The following is a 26,804-nucleotide window of genomic DNA, read 5'->3' as shown; positions in this document are numbered from 1 at the left end:
CTAGTATTTGTGTCATCTTTGTCTCAAAAGCTGGGGCAGTGTTCTGGGTCAGCTGGGAATATACCAGACAGACCCAAACTGGGCAGGAACAGCCTCGTACTGCACAGATGTCTGGAAAGTTGCTGAACAGTGGCCAAGTGTCCTCTTGTCACTTAACCTCTAAGTCACAAAGAAGGATCTGGCCATAGTGGCATGGTTGCTGTTAGTTTTCTGGTGCAAGTGAGATGCAAAGCATCGGCTTTGTTACACACAAACATGGATGGAGTGGGAGCAGAGGGACACTGGCAGAGCATCAGGAGGGAAGACGGCTGGGTGGAAAAACACAGACAATAAACAGATCGCCTTAGTGAATAGCCGGAAAGGAAAGAGACTTGTCACCGTACAGCCACTACAAATGAATGACCCTAATATGAGTTTTGTAAAAAAGTGCAATATGTTAATTAGTGGGAAAATTATGAAGTATATAATCAAAAATAAATTACCAGGCTTTAACAATTCTCACTTGTAATGACAACAAAGATCGCAGGAGAAAGGTGGTCAGAGAAACAAGAGGGAGCCATTGAGGCTGAACTGCAGTCAGGAGAAAATTTTAAGATTCTCCCTTTACTCACAGAGGAAGTTGAATAAGTGAGATGTGACCACTTCAGGTTGAACTCTGGGAATCGGGTCTAACTTTCCATTCAGGGTACATCATGATTAAAGTGATGGGAATGAGCAAAGAGGACAGAACGCAGGTCAGAGAAAGTGTGGTCTAAGGAAAGAAAGGCAGGGAAGGGAGTAGAGAAATAGGCAGCAAGAAAATGCCCCACAGAAGCAGCACAGGTGACATACACAAGACATAAGAGAGCTACAATCACATGAAAGGCAGACACAGAAGCTGAAGAGACAAACATGCACATGCCTCTACCAGAAAAGAAGAAAGTATCTGAACTTGATCAAAATTGCAATGAAAAGTAAATGATACCACCTCAAAGGGGAAAACAGAAATAGGTGAAATTTAAAAGCAATAAAGTGTGCATTGTGCATTAGAACATATTCTATGTAAGGTAAATCAAATTATTAAACACCTTTTTGTTTTTATCAAGAAGAATGTCGACCACTGGCAGAGCCAGCCCACAGCCATCAGGACTCACAGCCTGCCTGCAGAGAGCTGAGCACCCAAAGGAAATACAGGAGCACTCTCCCTCCTGAGCCCATGGGTGAGCCCACATTCTCTCCAGAAACTCTCAGGGCACAGATATCCTGGTATCACTTGGGTTTGTACCCTTCAGGCCTCTATCTGAACTCAGAGCTAGAGCTGGCCCATTGCCATTGGAACTCACAGCCTGCGAATAGAGCTGAACACCCAGGACCAATCTCCCTCTGGAGCCCAAGGCCCACAGATACACAAGAGAGACAAGCTTCATTCAGAGATATCAAGATCAACTAACATCAAAGATAAGAAGATAGCAAGAGGCAACCGCAAAAATCTAAACAACAGAAGCCAAGATAACCTGGTAACATCAGAACCCAGCACTTCCACCACAGCAAGTAGTGTATATCACAACACACCAGAAAAAAAACAGACTTGGACTTAAAATCAAGCCTCATGTTGATGATAGAGGGCCCTGAGGAGCATATGAAAAACCTCCTTAGATAAATACAGGAGAACACAGATAAACAAGTACACAGGAGAAACACAGGAAAACACAAGCAAATAGATGAAGAAATTGAACAAAACCATCCAGGATCTAAAACCAGAAATGGAAACAATAAAAAAAAAGAGAGAGAGAGACAACCCTGGAGATAGAAAACCTAGGAAAGAGATCAGGAGTCATAAACAAAAGCATCACCAACAGAATATAAGAGATGGAAGAGAGAATTTCAGGGGCAGAAGATAACATAGAAAACATTGACACAACAATCATAGAAAAGGTAAATATTTAAAAGCTCCTAACCCAAAACATTCAGGAAATCCAGGACACAATGAGAAGACCAAATTTAGGGATAATAGATGTAGAAGAGAGCAAAGATTCCCAACTAAAAGTCCCAGTAAATATTTTCAACAAAATTATAGAAGAAAATGTCCCTAACCTAAAGAAAGAGATAACTATGAACATACCAGAAGACTACAGAAGTCCAAATAGATTAGACAAGAAAAGAAATTCCTCCCAACATATAATAGTCAAAACACCAAATGTTCAAAACAAAGAATGTATACTAAAAGCAGTAAGGGAAAAAGGACAAGTAACATATAAAGGCAGAGCAATCACAATTACACCAGATTTCAGAAACTCTGAAAGCTAGAAGATCCAGGACATATGTCATACAGACACTAAGAGAACACGAATACCAACCCAGGTTACTATATCAAGCAAAACTCTCAGTTACTACAGATGAAGAAACCAAGATATTCCAGGACAAGACCAAAGTTACACAATATCTGACCACAGATACAGCTCTACAAAAAATAATAGATGGAAAGCTCCAACACAAGGAGTGAAACTACACCCTAGAAAAGGCAAGAAAATAATCTGCTTGCAACAAAACTAAAAGAAAGGCACGCAAACATAATTCTTCCTCTAACAACAAAAATAACAGAACAAACAATCATTATTCCTTGATATCTCTTAACATCAATGGACTCAATTTCCCAATAAAAAGATATAGACTATCAGACTAGATATGTAAACAGGACCCAGCATTTTGTGGCATACAGGAAACTCATCTCAACAACAAAGACAGGCACTACCTCAGATTAAAAGGTTGGAAAAAAAAACTTTCCAAGCAAATGGCCCAAGAAACAAGCTGGAGTAGTCATCCTAATATTGAATAAAATAGATTTTCAACCAAAAGTCATCAAAAAATAAGAAAGGTCACATTTTACCCATCAAAGGAAAAATCTATCAAGATGAACTCTCAATCCTGAAAACCTATGCTCCAAATACAAGGGCATTCTACATTTATAAAAGGTGATCTACTAAAGTTCAAAGCATTTGTTACACACACAATAATAGTGGGAGACTTCAACACCCCACTCTCCTCAATAGACAGATCATGGAAGCAGAAACTGAATGGAGACACAATGAAACTAACAGAAGTTATAAACCTAATGGATTTAACAAACATCTATGAAATATTTCATCCTAAAACAAAAGAATATACCTTCTTTTCAGCACCTCATAGCACCTTCTCCAAATTAATCATATAGTCAGTCAAAAACAGGCCATAACTGATACAAGAACATCAAAATAATCTCATGTATTTTATCAGATCACCATGTACTAAGGCTGGTCTTCAATAACAAAAAACAAACAAACAAACAAAAAAGCCCATGTACACATGGAAGCTGAACAATTTTCTACTCAACAGTAGCTTAGTCAAGGAAGAAATAAAGAAAGAAATAAAAGATTTTTTAGAATTTATTGAAAATGAAGGCACAACACACCCAAACTTATGGCATGCAATGAAAGCAGTGCTAAGAGGAAAACTCATATCTCTGAGTGCCTCCAAAAAGAAACTGAAGAGAGCATACAATAACAGCTTGACAGCACACCTGAAAGCTCTAGAACAAAAAGAAGCAGATACACCCAAAAGGAGTAGATGGCAGAAAATAATCAAACTCAGAGCTGAAATCAACTAAATAGAAACAAAAAGAACTATACAAGGAATCAACAAAACCAAGAGCTGGTTCTTTGAGAAAATTGACAAGATTGATAAACCCTTAGCCAGACTAAAAAGGGTACATAGAGAGTATCCAAATTGACAAAATCAGAAATGAGAGACATAATAACAGAACTGAATAATTCAAGAAGTCATCAGATCCTACTACAAAAGCCTATACTCAAAAAAAAAAAAAAAAAAAAAAACCTGGAAAATCTGGAGGAAATGGACAAATTTCTAGACAAGTACCAGGTACCAAAGTTAAATCAGGATCAGATAAACCATCTAAACAGCCCCATAACCCCTAAAGAAATAGAAGCAGTCACCAAAAAAACCCAAGCAAAAAAAGCCCAGGACAAGATGGGTCCAATACAGAATTCTATCAGACCTTGAGAGAAGACTTAATACCAATACTCTCGAAACTATTCCACAAAATAGAAACAGAGGAAACACTACCCAACTCATTCTTCGAAGCCAAAATTACATTCATTCCTAAATCACACAAAGACTATACAAAGAAGTAGAACTTCAGACCAATTTCCCTCATGAAAATTGATGCAAAAATGCTCAATAAAATTCTTGCTAACCGAATCCAAGAACACATCAAAATGATCATTCACCTTGTTCAAATAGGCTTCATTCCAGGGATGCAAGGATGGTTCAATATATGGAAATCTATCAACATAATTTACTATATAAACAAACTCAAAGGAAAAAAAACACATTTGACAAAGGAAAGAAAAAAGCATTTGAAAAACTGAAACACCCCTTCATGTTAAAAAACTTGGAAACATCAGGAATTCAAGGCCATACCTAAACATAGTAAAAGCAATATAGAGCAAACCAGTAGCCAAAATCAAACTAAATGGTGAGAAATTTGAAGTAATCCCACTAAAATTAGGGACTAGACAAGGCTGCCCACACTCTGCTTACATATTCAATAAAGTACTGGAAGTACTAGCCAGAGCAATCAGACAGCAAAAAGAGATCAAAGGGATCTTCCATTTTTTGTAGACTTCATTCCAGGGATGCAGGGATGGTTCAATATATGAAAATCTATCAATGTAATCCACCATATAAACAAACTCAAAGAAAAAAAAAAACCACAGAATCATCTCACTAGATGCTGAGAAAGCATTTGACAAAATTCAATACCTCTTCCTGATAAAAGTCTTAGAAAGATCAGAAATCCCACACCCATTTCTAAACATAGTAAAAGCAATATACAGCAAACCAGTAGTCAACATCAAACTAAATGGAGAGAAACTTGAAGCAATCTCATTAAAATCAGGAACTAGACAAGGCTGACCACTCTCCCCCTACCTATTCAATATAGTAGAGGAAGTCCTGGACAGAGCAATCACACAACAGAAAGAAATCAAAAGGATTCAAATTGGAAAGGAAGAAGTCAAAATATCCTATTTTCAGATGATATGATATTACACTTAAATGACCCCAAAAATTCCACCAGAGAACTCCTACAATTGATAAGAAACTTCAGCAAAGTAGCTGTATATAAAATTAACTCAAACAAATCAGTAGCCTTCCTCTACTCAAAGGATAAACAGGCTGAGAATGAAATTAGAGAATCAACACCCTTCACAATAGTCACAAAGAATATAAAATACCTTGGGGCAACCCTAACCAAGCAAGTGAAGGATCTGTATGGCAAGAACTTCAAGTCTTTGAAGAAAAAAATTGAAGAAGACCTAAGATGTTGGAGAGATCTTCCATGCTCATGGATTAACAGGATTAATATAGTAAAAAAATGGCCATCTTGCCTAAAGCAATCTACAGATTCAATGCAATTCCTATTAAAATCACAACTCAATTCTTCATAGAATTAGAAAAAGCAATTGTCAAATTCATTTGGAATAATAAAAAACATCAAAGGCTCGTTTCTCCCAGTGTAGGGGAATGCCAAGCTGCTGAGGGGGAAGAAGGTGGTTATTAGAGGAAACACCTTCATGGAGGCAATGGGAGGGGGACGGGATTGGGGTAAAGGGGATGACATCTGAAATGTAAATACAGAGAATATTCAATTTAAAAAAGAAAAAATAGAATGTCATTTTAAGCACATGTGTTCTTGCTATATAACATAAAGGATATATGTATCTAGAATGTATCTAGACATGTCGAGTCACCATTGTGTAAAGGACCTTAGACTCCACTGGATGATGGATGTCAGAGTTCAGGAGCCATTATACATGCCCAGCAGGATTTCATTCTGCTTTTCACTTTTTAATAGTCTCAGTCCATTTACTCCACAAAATAACCCAACATTGTATTGCATTCGTTATAAACATGATGCAGAGTTTTTATAAGGAGGTGAGTGTGTTTAGTTCCTGAATCATTTTGGTGACTGCCTTGTAGTCTCAGATTTACACCAAGCATAAAGATGATGATGTCACATTCAGTCAGGCAATTGTTTATCAGCCTTTGGAAAATATTTTAAAAGTATTACTGGAGTTGTCATGTTAAGAAAATCAGTCAAGCTTAGAAAGGCAAGTTCTATTTTTTTCTCATAGAAGAAATGTAGATTTTACAAATACGATATGAAAGTGGAATTATTTGATGAGTAATAAAAAGAGAGACTAATAAGGCATGTATATATGATCAAAGGAGGTTATAAGCATGCATAAAAACATTATAATGTATACTATTCATTTACATAATTAATATATGGTAATAAAACAATCATAGAATAAAAGTAAATTTTTTTGACTTTCTAACAATTAAGCACATAAAAACAATGCAGTGGCCACCAGGAACAGCGGAGATCCAGGGATGCAGGCCTGGTGAAACTGCGCTGTGAGTAGCTAGGGCACAGAGATTGGTTCAGGGGAACAGAAACTCTGCCATAGGGACTAGGTTTCTACCAAGAAGGCCTTTTCATGCGGACCAAATGCTCAGGCCATTTGCCACTGGGAACAGCAGAGATCCAAAGACACAGGCCTGGTGAAACTGTGCTGTAAGTAACCGGGGTACAGAGAGGGCTAGTCCTTGAGCACAGAAAGCAAGGCCCCACCCCAACTGGAATTAATAGACAACTACAGATATTTCATCCTAAAACAAAAGAATACACCTTCTTCTCAACACCTCATGGCACCTTCTCCAAAATTGACCATATAATTGGTCTCAAAGCCTCAATAGATATAAGAAGATTGAAATACTCCCATGCATCTTATCAGATCACCATGGTATAAGGCTGGTATTTAATAACAAGAAAGACAACAAAAAGTCCATATACACATGGAAATTAAACAATGCTCTATTAAACGATAGCAGGGTCAAAGAAGAAATAAAGAAAGAAATTAAGGATTTTCTAGAATTTAATAAAAATGAAAACACAACATACCCAAACCTATGGGATACAATGAAAGCAGTGCTGAGAGGAAAACTCATAGCCCTAAGTGCTTCCAAAAAGAAACTGGAGAGAGCATACACTAGCAACTTGACAGCACAGTTGAAAGCTCTAGAACAAAAGGAAGCGGATAAACCCAAGAGGAGTAGATGGCAAGAAATAATCAAACTCAGAGCAAAAATTGACCAAAAGGAAACAAGAAGAACCATTCAAAGAATCAACAAAACCAAGATCTGGTTCTTTGAGAAAATTAACAAGATTGATAAACCCTTAGCCAGATTAACTAGTGGGCAAAGAGAGAGTATCCAAATTAACAAAATCAGAAAGGAAAGTGGAGACATAACAATTGAAACTGAGGAAATTCAAAAAATCATCTGATCTTACTACAAAAGCCTATACTCAATAAAGCTGGAAAATCTGGAGAAAATGGATGAATTCCTAGACAGATACCAGATACTAAAGTTAAACCAGGACCAGGTAAACCATCTAAATAATCCCATAATACCTAAAGAAATAGAAGCAGTCATCAAAAGCCTCCCAACCAATAAAAGCCCAGGTCCAGATGGGTTCAGTGCAGAATTCTATCAGACATTTATTGATGACCTAATACCAATACTCTCCAAACTATTCCACAAAATAGAGTCAGATGGAACACTACCTAACTCATTTTTTGAGGCTACAATAATCCTTGTTCCTAAACCACACAAAGACCCTACAAGGAAAGAGTACTTCAGACCAATCTCACTTATGAACATTGAGGCAAAAATACTCAACAAAATCCTTGCAAACTGAATCTAAGAACACATCAAAATAATTATTCACCATGATCAAGTAGGCTTCATCCCTGGCATGCAGGGATGGTTTAATATATGGAAATCAATTGATGTAATCCACCATGTAAATAAACTCAAAGAAAAAAACCACATGGTCATCTCACTAGATGCTGAGAAAGCATTTGACAAAATTCAACATTCCTTCATGCTAAAAGTCTTGAAAAGAACAGGAATCCAAGGCCCATATCTAAACATAATAAAAGCAATATACAGCAAATCAATAGCCAACATCAAACTTAATGGTGAGAAAGTTGAAGCAATTCCACTAAAATCAGGAAGAAGACAAGGCTGCCCACTCTCCTCCTACCTATTCAACATAGTACTGGAAGTCCTGGCTGGAGCAATCAGACAGCAAAAGGAAATCAAAGGGATACAAATTGGAAAGGAAGAAGTAAAAATATCACTGTTTGCAGATGACATGATATTGTACATAAGTAACCCCAAAAATCCCACCAGAGAACTTCTCCAGCTGATAAACAAGTTCAGCAAAGTGGCTGTATATAAAATTAACTCAAACAAATCAGTAGCCTTCCTCTATTCAAAGGACAAACATGCTGAGAAAGAAATTAAGGAAAAGATACCCTTCACAATAGTCACAATATGAAATACCTTGTTGTGACTTTAACTAAGCAAGTGAAAGAGCTGTATAAGAACTTTAAATCTCTGAAAAAGGAAATTGAGGAAGATCTCAGAAAATGGAAAGATCTCCCATGCTCATGGATTGGAAGGATCAACATTGTAAAAATGGCCATCTTACCAGAAGCAATCTATAGATTCAACGCAATCCCCATCAAAATTCCATCCCAATTCTTCATAGAGTTGAAAGAGCAATGTGCAATTTCATCTGGAATAACAAAAGACCTAGAATAGCCAAATCCACCCTCAACAACAAGGAAACATCTGCAGGAATCACCATTCCCTGACCTCAAGCTATATTACAAGGCAATTGTGTTAAAAACTGCATGGTGCTGGTACAGAAATAGGCATGTGGATCAATGGAATAGAATAGAAGATCCAGAAGTGAGCCCTCATGTATATGGTCACTTGATTTTTGACAAAGGAGCTGTAAACATTCAATGGAAAAAGGACAGCCTATTCAACAAATGGTGCTGGTTCAACTGGCACTCAGCATGCAGAAGAATGAAAATCGACCCTTTCTTATCTCCTTGTACAAATCTCAAGTTCAAGTGGATCAAAGATCTCTAAATTAAACCAGGTAAACTGAAACTATTAGTAGAGAAATTAGGGAAAATTTTAGAACACATAGGCACAGGAAAAAAATTCCTGAACAGAACTCCAATGGCTCGTGGTCTTAGGTCAAAGATTGACAAATGAGACTTATTAAGATTGCAAAGTTTATGTAAGGCTAAGGACACTGTCAAGAAACCAAAACAGCAGCCAACAGATTGGGAAAAGATCTTTACCAACTCCACATCAGATAGAGGCCTAATATCCAAGGTATACAAATAACTCAAGAAGTTAGACACCAGAAAATCAAGCAATCCTATTAAAAATGGGGTACATAGCTAAAGAACAGGTTCTCAGTTGAGGAATATGGAATGGCTGAGAAGCATCTGAGAAAGTGCTCAACATCCCTAGTCATCAGGGAAATGCAAACCAAAACAACCCTGAGATTCCACCTCACACCAGTCAGAATCGCTAAGATCAAAAATTCAGATGACAGCAGATGCTGGCGAGGATGTGGAGAAAGAGAAACACTTCTCCACTGTTGGTGGGGTTGTAAACTGGTACAACCACTTTGGAAATGAGTCTGGCGGTTCCTCAGAAAACTGGACATAGTACTACCTGAAGACCCAGTTATTCCACTTCTGGACATATACCCCAGAAATGCTCCAATACACCAAAGACATATGCAGCACCATGTTCATAGCAGCCCTATTTATAATAGCCAGAAGCTGGAAAGAACCTAGATGTCCTTCAGTAGATGAATGTATACAGAAATTGTGGTATATTTACATAATGATTTACTACTCAGCTATCAGAAACAATGACTTTATGAAATTCTTAAGAAAATGGATGCATCTAGAGAATATCATCCTGAGTGAGGTAACCCAGTCACCAAAGAACAGACATAACATGCAGTCACTGATAATTGGATACTAGCCCCAGAACACCCCAGAAACGACTTACAGACTCTATGAAGTTCAAGAAAAATAAAGGCCAAAAAAAAAATGAAAAATCATTATGCTTAATCTTTACACACCAAGAAAACTTTGACTATTTCCAGGTTACATCTTGTTTTCCCTGTACTTTATGCTCATTGTAACTAGTAAGATTTTAATGCATACTATTAAACCTTTAAAAAAATCAAGTACTGACAAAAATGTATTCATATACTTTGATGTAAAAATGCTTTTAAAGTCTGTACATTTATCTCTGTTTTTTAACATAAAGTTTTACAATTAAAAACAAACAAACAAAGAAACAAAAAACAATGCAGCTTTGATGACCATTACGGACAACTGACTGCTGTGAGTTCTGATTTCCAAATGTACATTCACTGTGAATTGTATATAATAGGGCATTTTGATCTATACTATATTCAAATGACATATAGAAACCTTTTACTTTCTATACTAACCTAAAAATTAATAATATAATAGGTTTCCAATCTATAAATTTATCTCAGCATGACTACTCTTGGCAGTGAGACTTTGACGTAGAATGGGGACATGGTTAGTTAGCCTTACAACACTGGCACAATGAGCCACCTTCTGATTTGATGGTCCAGCAACAGGCACTCCAGGCATGCACAGCTTTGAAGGAACTGAGTGATGGTTTTTGATGAGCCTCTTTCGCTATGCAGAGACATCAGTGGTTAATGTGAAGGTATTTTCAGCTGAACCTGGAGTCAGGCTAAATTTCTGGCCTCATGATCCAGTAAGCCAGCCAGATAATAGATGTGATATAATCAAAATTGGTGTGATGGTTTGAATGTTTGACCCTTGACAGACTCCCATTGAAATTAAATTGCCTCAGTAACAGTATTAAGAGGTGAGACTTTTAGAAGTTGATCAGGCCAGGAAGAATTTCCCATTTCAAGTAGGTTATTAATAGTAGTATTAGAAAAATGGGCTGCTTTTAAAAAAAAGTGTGAGTTAAGCTTCTTGCCTTTCCACATTTTCACATGTAATTATATAGGAAGAAAGCTTTTGCTAGGACCTAAGGTGTTGAAGGGGGTTGCAACCTCCTGGGAGGAACAACATTATCAACCAACCAAACCCTCCAGAGCTCTCAAGAACTAAAACACCAACCTTTGTGCACACATTGAGAGACCTATGGCTCCAGTTGCATATGTAGCTGAAGAGAGCAGTGTCTGGCATCAATGTGAGAAGAGGCTTTTATTCCAGAGAGGGCACGTTTTCCCAATGTAGGGGAATGCCAAGGCAATGGGGTGGAGAGGGGGATCAGAAGGGAGTGTACCTTTGTGAAGGCAAATGGAGGGGGAGGGAGGTAAAGGAATAACATCTCAAATGTAAATACAAATAAATATCTAAGTATCTAATAAAAAAAGAAAAAGTATTCCACAATAAAGCTAAATTTATTAAATAAAAATGGAAGAAGAAACAATGACTTTATGAAATTCCTAGGCAAATGGATGGAACTAGAAGCTATCATCCTGAGTGAGGTAACCCAAATACACAAGACTCTAAGCAACAGAAACCAAGACAATCTAGCAACATCAGAACCCAGCACTCCCACCACAGCAAGTAGTGTATATCACAACACACCAGAAAAAACATATTTGGACTTAAAATCATGCCTCATGCCGATGATGAGGGCCTTGAGAAGAATGTGGAAACCTTTTTTAGATAAATACAGGAGAACACAGGTAAACAAGGACAAACCCTAGGAGACACACATGAAAACACAAACAAACAGATGAAGAAATTGAACAAAATCATCCAGGATCTAAAACCAGAGGTGGAAACAATAAAGAAGACAAAAAGGAAGACAACACTGGAGATAGAAAACCTAGGAAAGAGATCAGGAGTCATAAACAAAAGCATCACCAACAGAATGGAATGCAGTCACTGATAAGTGGATACTAGCCCAAAAGCTCAGAATACCCAAGAAACAATTCACAGACCTTATGAAGCTCTAAAAGAAGGAAGGCCAGAATGTAGATGCTTCCGTCCTTCTTAGAAAGGAGAACAACGCACACTCCGAAGGAAATACAGGGGCAAATAGAGGAGCAGGGATTGAGGAAAAGATTGCTCAGAGACTGCTTCACCTAGGGATCCACCCTATATGCAGCCACAAAACTCAAGCACTATTGATGATGCCATGAAGTGCTCACTGATAGGAGCCAGATATAGATGCCCCCGCAGAGGCTCTACTATAGTCATACAGATACAGCTGAGGATGCTTGCAGCTAACCATTAGACTGAACACAGGGACCACAATGAAGGAGGTAGAGAAAGGTCTGAAGGAGCTGAAAGAGTTTGCAGTCCCATGGGAAGAACAACATTATCAACCAAACAAACCCTCCAGAGCTCCCAGGGACTAAAACACCAACCAATGAGCACACATGGAGAGACCCATGGCTCCAGTTGCATATGTAGCAGAGGATAGCATTGTCTGGCATCAATGGGAGAAGAGGACTTTAGTCCAGTGAAGGCTCATTTTCCCAGTATAGGGGAATTCCAAGGTGCTGAGGTGGGAGAAGGTGGTTGGGAGAGGGAGCACCTTCATGGAAGCAAGTGGAGGGGGAGGGAGATGTATATGGGGGGTAACATTGAAATATACATACAGAGAATATCCAATTAAAAATATTTTAAAAAACAGAAAAAGGAGGGGGGCTTTACTTTGCCCAGCACTCTACAAAACAAGAAGGAACTGGTCTTCTCTCTTCCTAACTTCCATAGTTAGAAGACAGAAGTTCCCTTAAGATGTACTGTCCTCTCCAATTCTTTCACAGATTGAGCCCTCCTAAACTGGAGAAGTCAGCCTTTGCAGCTCAAGGCAAAATTCTATCTGAGAGAAAGTAATCTTGCAGAATGAAACCTCAATTGTCTTGAAGTGTTTAGTATTATAGTCCAATTATGTTAAAAAAATATACCTAATTATGCGAAGTTATCTCTTGGAATACCACAGTAGTTTTACACTTTCCTTACACCTATGATAATCCTAATTTTCAGTTTAAAAAAAGGTAATAATTTCAGTGATAGGTATAGTTTTTGTCCATAGACTGGTTTCAACATGCCGTTAGTGGAATGAGTAATGTAAGTGTGAAGTCATTATCATTATTAAAGGCAGTATTTCTTCTGCACTGTTACTATAAAAACAGTGTCATCTTCACTAAAAGTAGAGCATATTCACAGGTTAAGTAGAGTATGCAGAATACAATGAGACTTCAAATAACATTCCAGTATGTTACTAATTAAATGAGAACTAATTGTTAATTAGAAATTAAAGAAATAAAAATGTGTTAATTTTAATTTGACACTAAATACTATGGGACTTTAACAGAGTACAGATAAAGGCATTGCCTTATGTTTTATTAATACATGCATAGTTTATCCATTGACACTTTGAAAACCCATTTTTAAACTTCCTCATTAATCATTTTACATAAATATGAAGCCCCCTCTTAGGCTTATCCCAAAGTTAGCTCTGCCTTTGCTTTACAAAACCCTCTGAGTACACCGTGGTTGTGAGCCTGGACTCCGGCAGGCAAGTATGTGGGTTTGCATCCTGGTTTCACACGTTCTGTGTCACTTAGGACCAGTCACATAGTCTCTGTTTTTTGGTTTCTTTGGCTGCAAAGTGGAAATGAAAAATAGTAGCTGGCTCATAAGGCAGTGTGTGTTGCACAACACGCGTGTCATGTATCAGCTACCAAGGGACAGCTCAGTAGTCTTCAAGGTAGGAAGCTAAGTACCAAAGTTACCCAGCACTAGTTAGTCTTCATGGAGACTTCCCATTAGGCTTCCAAGAAGAAATGGTTTTCAGAAAACTCATTTCCAGAGGTTTTTTTTTTTGGTTTTCGTTATCCCATAGCTTTCTAAACTGTATCTGCCAAAGAAGCTGCTTAACTTGACTACAGATTGTCATAGGCAGTTTCTAGTTTTCTTTTTTCAAAAGGAAGGCCTTCATTTCATATCTATACAGGACCTTAAAGCAAAGCAAAGCTTCATAATTTCTTACCTCCTCCCACCCCCTCATACTCACACAAGTCCTTCTGAGTCAGTTCAGTGTTGCTCATGTGCATGTGTTGGGGTAGATAGCTGAGTAACTGATTGGAGCAATCGTCCTTGTTAACAATTAATATTATCTCTCTTAGCACCCATTGATAGTCTATAGCTTTTCATGTAGGGATAGGACCTTATGACATTTCCCCTGTTGGTATTAGAATGTCGGAAGGTCTTGTTTGGACAACCATTGATTAGAGTTTCACGATATAGGTCCCTGTCACACACATAAGACACTGTCTCACAGCTGACTTCCTGATTCTCTGGCTCTCAAAATCAAAAACATCTTCTACAATGAGCCATAGGTGTATGGGGTTTATTGTAAATGTATCTACTGGGGAAGGGTACCCCACAGTTGGCTGTAGTTCTCCTAGAAGTAAAGGCCTATTGCGGGAGTGGGATATGGGTTCTGGCAATCCCTTCACAGTAGATAAGGTTCTTAAGATAATCAAAAATACCATAATTTCATAGGACCCTGTAGCTTATTTGAATTCCCCTAGATAGACAGAAATGACTGATTATTAGTGCAAAATTCCAGATTGGGAGGAGGCTTTTCACGTTCATATGCTGTCAACTGGACAGTGTATTCAATACAGCAGTAGTCTGCAAGTATACTTGCCAGGAACCTAGTGACCGGTTCACTTGCTGGAAATCAGTAGATTTTATTTGCATTTCATGGACACACTATTTTAAGGCAAATGGAAACTGGTAGATATTACCAGGAAATGACATAATATATCTGTCTACCTGGAAGTGACAAAGTTATGGCATGATCTTAATACTTTTTATCAATTGATAAAAAGTCTATGCTATCATAGTCTACTTGTTTTGTCTTACTCTATTTTATAAACTATTAATATAATTACTATGCATACATACTTTATTTTACTGACAAATAATAAATGTATATATTTATGTAGTATAATATAATACATAAAATGTAAATGACTAAATAAAGTTAATTAACATATCAATCATCTATTTGTCATTTTTGTGCTAAGGCATATGAAATTCACTACTGTTTATAGCTATGAAATATGTTACTAATTCTCTGCTGTGTGAAAGATCTTCAAACTCAGTCCTTCTGTTTCTCTGAAACTTCATACATCTTTTGAATTTGAATTTTCATACTTGCTTTACTTTTCTGAGATAGTGTCTCACTTTGCATGGCTGGCTTGGAACTCAGTAGTTTCCTGGACTCACCTCTACATCATGAAGATCCTCCTAAGTGTTTGGGTTACAGGACTGTGCCACCATGTCCACCTTCCCACCTTTTTTACCCCCTTACTCAGACCTAATGCCTCCTCCACTTGTGCCTCAGAAGCTGTCAGCTCACATACTATTTGTGCTCAGGATTTCTTAGCGGTACACTTGCCTTCTTATATTCTGCACCAGAATGAAATATCTAAATTTCTATTACATGTTACTTCTAGCAGAATGGTTACCAGAGAGCAGGAGGAAGTACGTATGTGGAGGAAGGACACAAGCAGAAAAATGGCATCATCTTCAAAGGCTTGGCCAGTTTGATCAGAGAAGCCAGATGAAATATGACTAGAGTCAGAGATTACATGATATTTCCCTACCTGTTCAGTATAGTACTGGAAGGCCTAGCCAAAGCAATTAGACAACAAAAGGGGGTCAAAGTGATACAAGCTGGAAAGGAAGAAGTCAAAACATCACTATTTGCAGATGATATAATAGTATACTTAAGTGACCCAAAAATTCCACCAGAGAATTCCTACAGCTGATAAGCAACTTCAGAAAAATGGCTGGATATAAAATTAATTAAAAATAAATTAGTAGCCTTCCTCTACTCAAAGTATAAACAGGCTGAGAAAGAAACTAGAGAATTGACACCCTTCACAATAGTCCCAAACAATATAAAATACCTTGGTGTGACTCTAATCAAGCAAGTAAAAGATCTGTATGACAAGAAATTCAAATCTCTGAAGAAAAAAAATTGAAGAAGATCTTGGAAAATATAAAGATCTCCCATGCTGATGGATTGACAGGATTAATATAGTAAAAATGGCCATCTTGCCTAAAGCAATCTATAGATTCATTGCAATCCCCATGAAAATCCCAATGCAATTCATCATAGAGTTAGAAAGAGCAATTTGCAAATTCATCTGGAATAACAAAAAAACAAATTTATGGAAAACTATTCTCAACAATAAAAGAATGTCTAAGGGAATCACTATCCCTGACCTCAAGCTGTATTACAGAGCAATGGTGATAAAAACTGTGTGGTATTGGTACAGAGAGAGGCAGATAGATCAATGGAATAGACTCAAAGACCAAGAAATGAACATCTGTGGTCACTTGATCTTTGACAAAGGAGCTAAAACATTCAGTAGAAATAAACCAACATTTGGCTGCATACAGGAAACATACCTCAGTGACAAAGACAGAGACTACCTCAGAGTAAAAGACTGGAAAACAATTTTCTAAGCAAATGGTCACAAGAACCAAGCTAGAATAGCCATTCTAATATCTAATAAAATCAATTTTCAACCAAAATTTATCAAAAAAGATAAGGAAGGACACTAAAACCATCCAGTAAAAAAAGATAGCATTTTCAACAAATGGTGCTTGTCCAACTGGTGGTCAGCACATAAAAGAATGCAAATCAATCCATTCTTATTGCCCTATACCAAGTCCAAGAAGATAAGGGCATTGGGGAAAATGTCCTGAACAGAACACCAATGTCTTATGTTCTAAGATCAAAAATTGACAAATGGGTCCTTATAAAATTGCAAAGCTTCTGTAAGGCAAAGGACGCTGTCATTAGGACAAAATGGCAACCAACAGAATGGGAAAAGATTTTTGCCAACCCTACGTCTGATAGAGGGCTAATATTTAATACATGCAAATAACTCATGAAGTTAGACTTCAGAGAACCAAATAATCCTTTTAAAAATGGGATACAGAGCTAAACAATGAATTCTAAACTAAGGAATATTGAATGGCTGAGAAGCACCTATAGAAATATTCAACATCCTTAGTCATCAGAAAAATGCAAGTCAAAACAGCCCTGAGATTCTACCTCATACCAGTCAGGATGGCTAAGATAAAAAACACAGGTGACAGCAGACGCTAGTGAGGATGTGGAGAAAGAGGAACACTCTTTCACTGTTGGTGGGATTGCAGGCTGGTACAACCACTGTGAAAATCAGTCCAGTGGTTCTTGAAAATTGGACATAGCGCTACAAAAGGACCCAGATATACCACTTCTGGGCATATACCCAAAAGGTGCTCTAACATACAACAAGGACACATGCTCTACTATGTTTATAGCAGCCTCATTTATAATAGCCAGAAGCTGGAAAGAACCCAGATATCCTTCAACAGAGGAGTGAATACAGAAAATGTAGTACATTTACATGAAGTACTACTCAGCTATTAAGAACAATGAGTTCATGAAATTCTTAGGTAAATGGATGTATCTTTAAAAAAAAATCATTCTGAGTGAGGTAACCCAATCAAAAAACATCCATGGTATGCACTCTCTAATAAGTGGATATTAGCCTACAAGCTCAGAATAACCAAGATACAATCCACAAACCAGATGTAGCTCTAAAAGAAGGATGACCAAAGTGTGATGCTTCAGTCCTTCTTACAGGGACAAAGTTTAGAGCAGAGACTAAAGGAAAGCCCATCCAGAGACTGTCCCACAGGGAGATCCAGCCATATACAGCCACCAAACCCAGACAATATTGTGAATACCAAGAAGTGCATGCTGACAGGAGTCTTATATAGCTGTTTCCTATGAGGCTCTGACAAAAACAGAAGTGGATGCTGGCAGCCAACTATAGAACTGAGAAAGGGGTCTTTAATGGAGGAGTTAGAGAAAGGATTGAAGAAGCTGAATGGATATGCAACCCTATAAGACCAACAATACCAACCAACCAGAGCTCTCAGGGATTAAACAAATATTTAAAGAGTACACATGGATGGAACCATGGCTCCAGCTGCATGTATAGCAGAGAATGGCATTGTTGACTATCAATGGGAAGAGAAGCCCTTGGTCCTGCCAAGGCTAGAAGCCCCTGTGTAGAAGAATGACAGGGCAAGGAGATAGAGGGTGGGAGGGTGAACACCCTCATAGAAGCCGGGGAAATGGAGATGGATAGGGGATATGGAGGGGAATTCAGGAAAAAGAATAACATTTGAAATGTAAATAAAATATATCCAAATACAATCAAGAAATAAAATTTTACTTTGTTTTGTTTTGTGAATACTTAAGTGTATAGTGGCATATGGAATTTTTAAAAGATAAAAAAACAGAAAAGAACTTCCAAGCTGCTGCATACTTCCAAATAGGGTAGCTTTTGCAAAAGGAAAGAAATTCTAAAATTGCCAGAAATATTTGAAGCCCACCTAGCAGCACCTACCAGTCAGGAAGAGTAACTGCCTTAAATCTCTAATTTTAGAAAGATGCTATTTTTTAACCAAAAATATTCATTAGAATAAGTTTTCCTTAAGTACTACATTATTCTGGCATATGATATCACTCAAAGGTGTTCTGCATGTTAAACAAACATAAGACCTGGGTACTGTGTTGACTGCAAACAAAAATTATTTTAAACTTGACAATAAAATATAAGTGTTTAAATGATAATTATTTGTTTTCAAATGATATCAATACTCAAAGAAGAATTGCAAGAGATATTCAGCAAGAGCTTGTAAATTATAGATTACTTTAATTCTATTTAGAAAAGCATTTAATTAAGAAATTCTGTATATGTGTGAATATGTATATATGCATGTATGTTAAAATTCTAAGTATTTTTAAGATAACTGAGTTCAAAATATCTAATTAGCCCAATGTTCCCTTTCCCATATACCTATGAGAACATCCAATTATCTTGAAAAAAGCAATTAAAATTACAATTAATAATCTTAATACTAAGACGTGTTCTAATTCATTTGATAATTACATTTCCCACAGAGATACTGTCAACATCAACTGTGAAGCTGTAGCCCCACCCTGTTTACAACTCTGAGAGACAATCTGCTCCCTGCTTGGCAGTACCCCGGTGCTTCTCCAGCTTTTCTTCACAGGCAACATGTGAAAGGAAACATGTCTGCTATGTGCTGCATAACTCTCATCCTGATGTGTAGCACAAAAAATTACATTTATGTGTCATACATGGCAGGATGATTTAAATAATTAAGAGAATAGCAGTGGTCATGCCTTTCCTTTCAAGTTACAAAGTAGAAATCTTTTGTTCATAGGTGCTAAAGTTATCTTTAGTAGGAAGTACAAGTCATTTATGGTCTCTTGTTTATAAAGCAGCAATGAGTATTCCATCTAAACGCTCTGGGTTTCTAGCTTCAGAAATTTTTCATGAATCAAACTAGGTCATAAAAATGGGGAAGATCAAAAGACAACATCTCAAGGTTGATTCAAGAGTTCTAAATTTTGTTATTTCTCTTATGTATTCTGATTTTGATAACAAAGAAAAGAATAGATGTAATATTTTGATTTTAAAACCATACTACAAGAAAAGGTGCTATTTAAATAAGGCTCAAGTTTACATTATTTATTGCTATTTTTCTCAAAAAATATGCATTAAAATAAATAGTTTTCTAAACACCAAAGTAAATACAGTACATGGTTCTGGCATATTTATTTCACTGAAAAGGTGTTCCGAATCTTAGACAACATAAATACTAAGTAGTGTGGTGGTTGCCGTGGCAACCAGTAAATAGGGGCATAAAAATACATGCAATTTTTCAAATGTAGCCACTTTTTCATAAATATTCATTTTATATGTAAAAGATTATTCAATTCTTGCTTTTGTTCCTGTTTAGAGAGAGAAACATTATGTAACTCCTTAGGAATAAAAGATCACGGTGTAGCAACAGAACAGGCTCAAAAGTTTTAAAGGCACATGAAAAATAGGAAGGGTTTTAAGGTTGATTTTCCAAAATAAAGGTGGTAGTATTTTTCTTTTATTGTGTATTACTATGATGGGTAGAATTCTCCAAATAAGAATAAGAGCACACTTCCAAACGTGAAATACTCTTGTATTGTGCTTAAGTTCTTTATGCATAAATCTTCAACAAATGTAGCATCTGACCACAGGAAGCTGAAAGTCTCTTGATGGGAGAAGGCAGGAAGGAGGGCTAAAGCTAAGACAGGAGCCTCCTCTCATAGGCTATCCTTCTCTCTCTCATTTGTTAAAATAGCATCTCACAGGTGACCTAGTGGACTAATAAAATGTTCTGAATTCTACTTAAAGCTTAGAGAGACTTGGTGCATATTCGAGAGAGAAAAGCAGTTCTGTAAAACACACAGTGACTTTGGAATCTGCTGGAAGGTACCGACCAGCAAGCCAACCAGGGCAAGAAAGAAAAACTGCTCAGTTATTATACAGAAACAAGTCTCTTAAATCTGATTATGTAAACTAGTACTCCCAATTTGTTTCCATAAGAACTATTATGTAACATGCTCCTGGTATGAACTGTAAACATTGTAAAGATCACTACCTAGGCAAACGCTGCTCTAGGGTTCATCTTGCTTCCTTCTTGTTAAAGAAGCCACTTGCTAAAGACCAAGAGAAAAACAATTGCCAGCCCCCTCGTCATGCATATGCCTGATTCTATACCGTTTTATTGAAACCATCACTTTTGCAAGAATGACAGACAGAAATAATTCTCATTATGACGTCACTAAACAGATTCTTCAATGTAAAAATTAATCCAGTAAATCTCATTTAACATAACATATCTCAAGAGCCAGATACTATCAAATCCTACATATGCTATCTTTTTTCTATATAGATGTATAATTTTATTTCCTTTTCATTTTAACTGAGCAGCATGGCCAACGCTTTATCAGTTTTGAGATATGACAAAAAAATTACCATGGATTTCTATATTCTTCCTTATAATTTTAGGAGTAGAAGAAGAGTTATTCTTTTCTCTTTTTAAAGTTGTGTGTGTGTGTGTGTGTGTGTGTGAGAGAGAGAGAGAGAGAGAGAGAGAGAGAGAGAGATTCTGAAGACCAGAAGAAAGCATTGTATTATCTGAATTGGGAGTTACACACATCTGTGAACCATCTAGCATGGGTTCTAGGAACAAATTTTGGGTCTTCTACAAAAGCAGCACATGCTGTTAGCCACCGAGGCATCTCTCTAGCCACAAAATCATATTGATCTTAGCCACTAAGAATATAATTTCTTTTATTTACATTTCAAATAAAAAAATTGCACCTCATCTAAAGGACACACTTTCTGGCTTGTCTTAACATATCTGTGTTGCCAGCATCATGGTTCTTGCAGTTTGGAATTATTATAAAGTAAACGAAACCCCTCTTGAGAACACAATGCCCGTGGCAGTCACTCTAAAAACGAAGAGGATCAGTTACTCTTGAGTGGATAAAGCATATGCCATAAATAAACTAGACAAGGTCATGCTCGGTGTTTCAAGTAGTCAGAGCAAGGTGCCGTTCAACATCATTACATTCCTCTGTAGAGCATGGAACTTAAAATTATGAAGTTTGGTTATTTCCTGCCATCTCCTATTCTTGGGTGTGTTTGCTTCTTTTTGTCCTACAACTTTCCGATGTGCAGTTAAGTTGCTAGTGTAGGATCTCCCCAATTTCTTTATGAAGACAATTGCTGCAATGAATTTCCCTTTTAGCACTACTTTTACTGTGTCTCATAAGTTTGGGTATGTGCATTTATTTTTGTTAAATTTTAGAAAGTATTTAATTTTTTCCTGATTACTTCCCTATCATTGAGTAGAGAGTTAGTTGTTCAGGCTCTATGCGTATGTGGGATTTCTGTTGGTTTTGTTGTAATTAAAGACTTATGTTCATAACAGCCTTATTTATAATAGCTAGAAGCTGGAAACAACTCAGATGTTCCTCAATGGAAGAATGGATACAGAATATGTGGTACATTTACACAATGGAGTACTACTCAGCTTTAAAAAATGACAACTTTACAAATTTTGTAGGCAAATGGATGGAACTAGAAAATATCCTGAGTAAAATTGTTCACTCATCTCCACTCACATTACTATGCTCAGCTCTCTTTGTGTGTTCAAAACGTAGCTCAAAATCTGTAATGATCTCAAATGAAAAACAAGAAACTGCAGTTTCTTAGAAATGAGGAAGAAATGCTACCAACCGCACTAATGTTGGCATTTAAACAAAGAATTTGTAAGAGTTCTCTGGTGGAATTTCTGGGGTCACTTAAGTATACTATCATATCATCTGCAAATAGTGATATTTTGACTTCTTCCTTTTCAATTTGTATCACTTTGACCTCTTTGTCAAATTGCTCTGGCTAGGCCTTCCAGCACTATATTGCATAGGTAGGGAGAGAGTGGGAAGCCTTGTCTAGTCCCTGATATTAGTGGAATTGCTTCAAGTTTCTCTCCTTTTAGTTTGATGTTGGGTACTTGTTTGCTGTGTATTGCTTTTACTATGTTTAGGTATGAGCCTTGAATTATCAAAAACTTTCTCAGCATCTAATGAGATGATCATGTATCTGGATATAAAATTAGCTCAAACTAATCAGTTTCCTTCCTCTACTCGAAGGATAAACAAACTGAGAAAGAAATTAGGAAAATGATCCCCTACACAATAGTCACAAATTATATTTAAAAACTTTGGTGTGACTCTAACTAAGCATGTGAAAGATCTGTATGACAAGAACTTCAAGTCTCTGAAAAAAGAAACCAAAGACGATCTCAGAAGACGGATGATCATAGATTGACAGGATTAATATAGTAAAAATGGCCATCTTGCTAAAACCAATCTACAGATTCAATGCAATCCCAATCAAAATTTCAACTAATTCTTCAAAGAGCTAGAAAGAGCAATTTGTAAATTCATTTGAAATTACAACAACAAAAAACAAGGATATGGAAAACTATTCTCAACAATAAAAGAACTTCTTGGGGAATCACTATCCCTGACCCCAAGCTATATTACAAAGCAATGGTGTTAAAAACAAAAAACAAACAAACAAACAAACAAACAAACAAAAACCCACAGTATTGGTACAGAGACAGGCAGGTAGACCAATGGAAAAGAATTGAAGACCCAGAAATGAACCCTCACACATATGGTTACTTGATCTTTGACAAAGGAGCTAAAACCATCCAGTTGGGGGGGGGGGGAAGACAGCATTTTCAACAAATGGTGCTGGTCCAACTGGAGATCACCAAGTAGAAGAATGCATATTGATCCATTCTTAGCTCCCTGTGCAAAGCTGGAGTTCAAATGGGTCAAGAATCTCCACATAAAACCAGATACACTCAAATTAATAGAAGAGAAAGTGGAGAAGAGCCTCAAACATACAGGCACAAAAGAAAAATTTCTGAACAGAATACCAATGGCTTTTGCCCTATGATCAAGAATTGGCAAATGGGACCTCATAAAATTGCAAAGCTGGTTTAAGGCAAAGGACACTGTCAATGGAACAAAACAGCAACCAACAGAATGGGAAAAGATCTTTGCCAATCCTACATCTGATAGAGTGCTAATATTTAATACATGCAAAAAACTCATGAAGTTAGACACCAGAGAACCAAATAATCCTATTAAAAATGGGGTACAGAGCTAAACAATGAATTCTCAACTAAGGAATATCAAATGGCTGAGAAGCACCTAAAGAAATGTTCATCATCCTTAGTCATCAGAAAAATGTAAATCAAAACAACCCTGAGATTCCTCCTCACACCAGTCAGAATGGCTAAGATTGAAAACTCAGGTGACAGCAGATGCTGGTGAGGATGTGGAAAAAGAGGATTTCTCCGTTGTTGGTGGGATTGCAAGCTGGTACAATTACTCTGAAAATCAGTCTCTTGGTTCCTCAGAAATTTGGACATAGTGTTGCATGAGGACCCAGCTATACCACTCCTGGGTATATACGCAACATATAACAAGGACACATGCTCCACCATGTTCATAACAGCCTCATAATAGCCAGAAAGAAGGAAGCTGGAAAGAACCCAGATGTCCTTCAACAAAGGAAAGGATACAGAAATTGTGGTACATTTACACAATTGAGTACACTCAGTTATAAAAAGCAAAGGTTTCATGGTTTTATTAGGCAAATGGATAGAACTAGAGGCTATCATCCTGAGTGAAGTAACCCAATCACAAAAGAACACACACGGTATGCACTGGTAAGTGCATATTATCCCAAAAGCTCAGACTATCTAAGATACAGTTCACAGACCAGATGAAGATAAATAAAGAAGATCAATGCATCAGTCCTTCTTAGAAGGAGAAATAAAATTCCCATGGGAGGAAATTCAGGGACAAAGAGTAGAGCAGAGACTGAAGGAAAGGCCATCCAGAGACTGCTTCACCTGAGAATCCAGCCCATATGCAGTACCAAACCCAGTCATTATTACTGATGACAAGGAGTGCTTACAGGAGCCTGATATGGATGTTTCTGGAGAGGCCCTGCCAGAGACTTACTGATACAGATTAAGATGCTTGCAGCTAACTATCAGACTAAGCAAGGGGACCCCAATGGAGGATTTAGAGAAATGACTGAAGGAGCTGAAGGGATTTGCAACCCCATAGGAAGAACAACAATATCAACCAACCAGACACCCCAGAGCTCCCAGGGACTAAACTACCAACCAAAGAATACACATGGAGGGACCCATGGCTCCAGCTGCATATGTAGCAGAGGTTGTCATTGTCTGACATTAATAGGAGGAGAAGCCCTTGGTCCTGTGAAGGCTTGATGACCTATTGTAGGGGAATGCCAGGGTATGGTAGTGATGTGGGATTGGGTTGGTTGGAGTGAGGAGCATCCTCACAGAAGCAGTGGGAGAGGGAGGGGGATGGGAGAGGAAGCACCCAAGAAAAAGGATAACATTTGAAATGCAAATATATAAAAAAAAAGAAAAAAAAAGAAAACAAAGAAGCTTTGACTCTCAATTTTGTGAATGACATTTTTATTTTTCCACTTGGGAGATATACCTAAAAGACCTATTTCATTCACATATGTTCCCTGATTCACAAACTTTATACCTTTTCTTCTCTGCCTGTCTCTTTTTCTATAGACAATAGCATACATTTATATGCACTTACAAATTTTCATATGCTTAAGGTACTATTTTTTCACTTGCTGAGATAGTCTCTGTTGTGCATTTTCAACTTTAGTAAATCTGCCTTTTTAACTGGGATGGTGGCCATCTTCTCACAGCATGCAAATTCTCGTCAAGGTTTTATTCAATTAGAAGTAACACAGGTTAAACCACAGTACTCAGAAAATGTTGCTATCTAAGTGACTGCGAAGAATTACCTTATTTTCAATACCTAAGCTGTCAGCATAGCCTTGAGTGTCCTGCCTCAAAGAAGTCAACAGAATACATTACGTTGTATTAAGCATTCAAAAGCTAAGATTTCCAGTGTACTCGATAAAGATTTGCTAATTTTAATACATGGTGGTTTTAATAGATGGTCAGTTCTTTGTTATGTGTGGGTGTGCAGATGCCAGATCATAAATACAGAGGTCAAAGAGCAACTCGACTTGTCAGATTTGGCAGTAGCTCTTGTACCTGCTGAGCCATCTTACAAGCTCCTAGCCACGTGGTAGTTTTTACTTAAAGTCCAGCCATGTTCAGATAGAAACACGCGTGTGTTGCCTGCAACACTGATGACAGTACTTGTGAAATGTGGCTCTGCACCTCAGTGTTCATTGGGGTGAAGCAAATGATGTAATAGCCTGATGAGTCCTACGAATCAAGCTTTTTGTTTATTTACAGATTCAGATATTTTTCTTAACTTTCTTGTTCTTTTTTTTTTCTAGATTTTTTTGGTTATTTTATTTATTGTCCCCATTTCTAGTTTTGCCTCCCCAAACTCTCCCTTCCATCCCCCCTCCTCTGTCTCTATGAGGGTGCTCACCCACCCACCCACTCCAGCCTCCCTGCCTTAAAATTCCCCTATGCTGGGGCTTCAAACCTCCACAGGACCAAGGGTCTCCCCTTCTATCGATGCCAGATAAAGCCATATATATGCAGCTGGAGCCACGGGTTCCTCCACGTGTGCTCTTTGGTAGGTGGTTTAGTCCCTGGGAACTCTGGAGGGTCTGGTTGGTTGATTGTTGTTCTTCCTATGGGGTTGCAAATGCCTTCAGCTCCTTCCGTCTTTTCTCTGACTCCTCCATTGGGTCCCCTTGCTCAGTGTGATAGTTAGCTGCAAACACCTTAATTTGTATGAGTAAGTCTCTGGTAGAGTCTCTCCAGAGACATCCATATTAGATGTAACAGAGGGTCAGGAACAGAAATATTTACTAGTGAGGGATGGGGGACTGGGGGTAGCCACTAGAAAGTTCCAGATGCCATTGAAGCAAGAGGTTCACAGGACCCAACGTGGATGACATTATTCTAAATACCCAACAAAGGGAAGAGAGAACCTGTAGAGGCCATATAGAGTAGATAAGCAAGGCCCCCGGTTCAGGGATAGGGCTATCTACCCATCTCAAAAATTTTAACCCAGAATTGTTTCTGTCTAATGGAAATGCAGGAACAAAGAATGGAGCAGAGACTGAAGGAGAGGCCATCCAGAGACTGTCCCACATGGTGATCCATCCCATCTGCCGACATCAAACTTTCTTGTTCTTAATGATAATTTAATGGCTTTAAGTCTTGTGGTTGATAGTTATTTTAATTCTTATACCAAGACCCGATTACCTGCTGACCATTAATGCGGACTTCAAGCATGTCTGCAGTGAGCATGGGGAACTCGGTGACGTGCCGAGGCAT

At 37.6% G+C, this 26,804-nt stretch overlaps 1 pseudogene across 1 annotated transcript in view; it reads right to left on the bottom strand.

The window, feature by feature from the left end:
• The window catches only part of LOC308431904 (chromobox protein homolog 3-like), a 34,825-nt pseudogene extending 8,021 nt beyond the window's left edge, over positions 1-26,804 (bottom strand). The window contains exon 1 of the transcript in view: positions 26,733-26,804. The product of the transcript in view is annotated as a chromobox protein homolog 3-like (transcript). The remainder of the gene's footprint in view (positions 1-26,732) is intronic.

Source organism: Micromys minutus (genome assembly GCF_963924665.1).
Source record: "Micromys minutus genome assembly, chromosome: 17".
Taxonomy (NCBI): Eukaryota; Metazoa; Chordata; class Mammalia; order Rodentia; family Muridae; genus Micromys; species Micromys minutus.
The sequence above is the reverse complement of the archived record's forward strand: the minus strand, read 5'-3'. Positions and strand labels throughout refer to the sequence as shown.